The 5,251-nt window shown below is 38.8% G+C and overlaps 1 protein-coding gene across 1 annotated transcript in view; it reads left to right on the top strand.

The window, feature by feature from the left end:
• NPAS3 (neuronal PAS domain protein 3) overlaps nt 1–5,251 on the top strand; it is a gene marked incomplete at its 5' end in the record, with an annotated part of 831,631 nt that overhangs the window by 478,129 nt on the left and 348,251 nt on the right. The window lies entirely within an intron of this gene.

Genomic DNA, 5,251 nt, shown 5'->3' with positions numbered 1-5,251 from the left:
CTTGTTTTGTAATACTGTTTTATGAGTCGGAGATTCAAACAGAACATGTAGGTCCAATTCAATACCTCAGCATTGTTGATCTGCTTTTTATTGATTTTTTCATCTGCTCAAATCTAGAGTTCTTGGTAGCTTTCAGGAATGTTGTAGCCGAAGGTTGCAGTGGAAGAGTTTTAATTAGAAATGCATTGTTTTCACTGAACTATTGTGAGCTATTTTGTTGCGTTTTGGCTTCATTTTCCCATATTCATGATGAAAGATCTTTGTCATGAAGGGAAAAAGTTCTCTTTGTGCAAGGCAAAGTTAGGGTAATAGGAGGCTATAGATTTTGTGTCTGAGCATCACTGAAGACAGCAACTTATCCTATATACATTTGTTTCATGGACAGGTAAACAATCTCATATTAAATAGGGAGACATGGTGCCTATAAATTTTGAACCTATTATTTGCCTGATCAATTTTTCATAACTTTTCTATATTGCTAAATAATTACCTTATGACACTTGGGGAGAAAATTGCTAAGCACTTTTTATGCTGTTTGAATTTGCTATCTAAAACCGAGTTATGTTTCTTTTTTTTTCCTTTCCTATCATGGCTTCTGTTAATTTTTCTTCAGGATCCATTGAACAGTATACAATGACATTGTAAGTGGGTTGTACTTCTTCACATCAGTGCCTTGTTAATACCATTCATTAATCTAGAACCTCGAGCTTGTTCAGAGATGGTTAGATATTCCATATTTCCATAGAGTTTTGGGGAAGGGTGACAGCTTACTTACAGTTTCTGCAACCAGACCTCATTGGTTGTCATGTCATTTTTAATACTGATAAAATGAAAGGGCATGCACATGAGCTTGGAGCCTTTGAAGGCAGGAAAAGAGGCACAGTGGTGCATGTGCACACACACATACACACACACACACACACACACACAAAGTACACACTCATTCCATCACCCTGTGCTGTGTTGGAACAAATCGAGTCCTTCTGTGTTTGTTTACTTCCCTGTTTGCTTTCTGCACCTGGCAGAGAACGAATTCATGTCCAGGAGCAAGCTCCTCTCCTAGAGAGCCTCAGATGCTGCTGCCAGTAGTACTACTAGGCCCAGCAGCCTTGACGCATATTTATTCTGGGAGACCAGTTAGAGCTGACCCAGTGTGCTGAACCCCAACTCTGTAGAGCACAGACTACAAATCTTCACTACAGTAGTAGAAGCAGCAGCCCAGTCTCCTGTGTTCTTCTCTGTCTTGTAACTTCAATGCACATTCCTTACCCCTATTGTTATTTAAAGTAAAAAATATGAACAATTTAGTATCCACTATTTGGGGACCCAGTGAAAAATTAGTGTGTACAAGTCCTCCAAAATTAAAAGGAAAAAGGCTACTAATAAAGGCATTCCTTTGATATTTCCAAAGCCAGTATTCTTGCTGCATTTTCTGTAAGAGAAAAACATTTGAAGTTGATTGTTTTCTCAGCGCCTAGTGAGGGACATGGAAAAGAGAACAGACTGACCCCCTATTGTATTAGGGGTTAAAGACGAAGCCAAGATTGTCAGACACAGGTTTTCAGGAATCGCAATAAGGAGTTCTTGTTTTTCATGGGTCAAGACTTTGCAAGATCTCTGAACCATGTTGTCCAGTGGATCTTTCTGTGATGGTGGAAACTTCTGAGTTGCGCTGGCCACATTTGGCTATCAAGCTCTAGGGTTGTGGCTAGTGTAACTGAGGACCTGATTTAAATTATCATTAATTTTCTACAATTTAAGTAGCCAAACAAGCTAGTAGCTATTGGATTAGATAGGGCACCTTTAGCATCTTAATTGCAAACATTTTAATTATTAAATAAGTTTCCTGAGTTCTAATTCACCTTCAGAGGGCAAGCATGATAAAAAAAATATTTTTATTAGCAAGAGCAATAATGTGTTATTCTTCATTATAATACTTTATTCTTCTTAAGCCCCTAAGCATTGCTTGTGGTAGTAAATGGCTAAGCATATTAATTTGTAAGACAAAAGCATTGGCAGTATTTACATATTACAATATATGTGGCTGAAAGTGTTTGTGAATGTGTATGTGAGAATATATTTGTGTGTGTGTTTGTTTTAATTAACTCTGCTGAGATGTGCACATATCCAAATGCATGGTATGTGTTGACCAAACATTCAAGTTGTATACCAAATTGTTTTTCTTTTTCTTTTTTCTTTTCTTTTTCCTTTTTTTTTTTTTTTTAATTTGCTACAGGGTACATGAACTTGCCAGAGGAGAGAAGGTGAGAAAGCACCTCACCCTCCTCCCCAGGAAGGACAGTAACATCCCAACTTCTTCTCTATTCTCCTCTTAGGATTGCGGGCACACATGGACATGTACCCAGTGTGTTTTTCAAGCCACTGAGTCTGGGTCTCGAAGGGCATGGCTGGCCGTATGGGAGCCAGTCACTGGCCCAACCAAACTGGGTTTCCCCCAAGTTAGTGAAACTGTATAAGACATTTGCTCTTTTTTTTTTTTTTTTTTTGAAACAAAAATTACTTGTTAACTAGGCTAAAATTTGAGTTTTCTTGGGGTTATGTCAAAAAGTCCTATAATCAAAGTGCTATGCAAACATTCAGAGATGTTCACAGGCAGGGTGATAATCGCACTCACTTAGGGATCTATGCTGCCTTCAATACAGACGTGTAACCCCATTAACATTAATAGGACTTACGCGCACATATCGATAGAAAGTAAATCCCTAATTAGCAGTGAGAACTGTTAACACCCCCACTGTGATAATACCTCTGAAAGATTTTAATGTCGCTGTGATAATAGGTGCATCTTTAAAATTTTTTTTTAAACAATGCAGAAGTCGACACACAACCAAGCGTGAAATTTATATACCTGTAACTGTCACAGGTAACATGTTTTTACTAATGGAGTCTGGGCCTGAATCTGATATGTGCAGGTAGAGGAAGAGATTCTTTTCATTTACTTAGGGGGACATGAATGCTTTTTTCATGCAAACAAGAGAGTCCCTTACTCTTTTTTTCTACCCAGGATGGTAATTCTGCAAAGATTTGTAAAAGATTTCAGCGAAGGACTAATATTTAAAGCAGTGGCCTTTCATCCCTTTTAGAATGTAATATGTAAATAGGATATTCATTGGACATGGTTTGGCTCCACTTGGTAATGGAAGGGACATGGATTGAAGCAAGGGGCTTCCTGTCCACAGCAGTGTGTTATTGATGAGCTGGCATTTGCCCTGTGGCCCTCCCCGAGGATTGCTTACATCTATTACTCACACACATCGATTGGTTAATTTGATAATTCTATCACCAATCGGCTGGTGTCTGACCTTTCGCCATGGCAATGATGGCAGGCTCTTCATTTTTACATTGCAGACCAGTTAGATTGACCTTTTTGAGGAGAATGTCAAGGCATCCCTTGATCTTAACCTGTCACTATATTTGTTAGAACTACACTGTCCCTTAACCTTGATTTATGGTATTTCAGCACTCAGGATATGTATTTTGTTTGTTTTAAAAATTCCTCCTAGGGTATGTTGATCTGAGCAGGGGAGCTTTACAATTAAGGTTACATTCTCATTGCATGTGCTCTGTGCTCAAAAACCATCAGCTGCTCCGTTTTTCTTTTGTTTGACAAGTCAGTTTACACTTCCTGGCACATTTCTCATAAGCATTTTGGTGGCAAATTGAAATGCAAGGCCAGTTTTTATGATATTTTGTGAATGTTCCTTCTTTTATACCCTTACAAAATGATGAAACTGGTAAAAACCTCTTTAAAAACAATCAAGGGAATCTGACAAATCTGAAAATCAAGGGGAAGGTATTATAGTAAAGTTCTGTTTGCTCTCATAGTTTTTTCTTCTTTTCTTTTTCACCCTCCTAATTTATACTCTTGCCAGAGGGAAGAAATTGTCTTGTCTATGCGCTGCTCCTTGGGGAGCAGTACAAGGGCATCGCTTTGTGACTCTGAAATCGTAGATTTGCTCTTCGGTTCAACCAGAGGCAGAATAAAAGGGGACGTTCTCAGCGATCTTTCTGTGTGTGTGCGTGTGTCCACCCACATGTTGGGCACATGAGGACACACGTACGTTTATCCAAGCCCGTTCCTTGCTACCTCTGCCTGTTATGAGAGGCAGGCAGAGATGTCCGTAATTAAGGCTCTGTCGTTATCTAGCTGAAAATAGAAGGAGGAGCTAGCCCCTTTGCTTCCCTGTGACTAAAAACCAGCCAAGCCAATTTCACTAAAATTTAGTAAAATAAAAACTGTGCTCCCAGGATGAGAAGTTGCATGCCAAATTTCAGCCTGAAGCAAATTTAAATGGCTGAGTTATAAACCTTTCATAAAGGATGTTTTGTCACTCACTAAAGATAAAAAGGCTCCTTTTTTGAAAAGGAAATTATCTAGGCACATAGTCTTTAGCGGGGATTGTTGCCATTTATTTAAAGAAAACACAATTTTAAATGACTGGGTTTTTGAGGACTGAAAGCAGCAACTGTGTCTGAGCAGTAATTATGTTTCATAATTTTGTTTAGCAAGTATTACATATTATATGAATAGCATCATCGTAAAAATGATTAGCATTCATACTATGCAAAATTCTGCATATTAAGAGCTCCACAGTAGTGTCCTACATACAATACATTGTAATGGCTCCAAATTATATTGTGTCAGTTGAGCACTCTGTTCTGATGGCATGCCCTAGAGCTCAGCTTTGTGCCAGGGCCAGAAGAGGCCTCAGATTCATACCAGACACCAGGAGAACCAGAGAATGAGCGCTTCCGAAACAGCCTTAGAAAACACCTAGAGTTGAAACAACAATTTCATCAATGATGTTTGAATTTTTTTTGTGTGTTCTGAAAATGCAGAAAAATACCTGTTAGTCTCCTGCTAATTTTTTTCATCAGTGTGGATGTAGTATTGGTATGTGAAACCAAAGAAGTGGTCCATGTTTTCCACAGTGACCCCTTCAAGTGACAGGGCTCATTGATGATGGAGTCTTAAGTCTTGTGTTTGGAGTCTCCGTGGCTCAGATAAATCAATCACCTCCCAACTGGGGGATCAGGCTGTGAAGCCAGACTAGGGGTTTTAGCCGGAAAGCCCCATAGAGGTTGGGGATAGGACTGAGGTCAGATCTGTACCTACAGGGACCCAGCCACAAAGAGAGACATGTTCTAAGAAATTTCGAAGGCCCAGAACATATTTATTAAAAAAAAAAAAAAAAAAAAAAAAAAAAACAATTTTTTTTGCCTCTTAAGT

The sequence above is a fragment of the Tupaia chinensis genome, unplaced genomic scaffold, assembly GCF_000334495.1.
Source record: "Tupaia chinensis unplaced genomic scaffold, TupChi_1.0 Scaffold000350_1, whole genome shotgun sequence".
In the NCBI taxonomy this organism is placed as follows: domain Eukaryota; kingdom Metazoa; phylum Chordata; class Mammalia; order Scandentia; family Tupaiidae; genus Tupaia; species Tupaia belangeri.
Note: the sequence above shows the minus strand (reverse complement) of the source record. Positions and strands in the feature narration are given on the sequence as shown.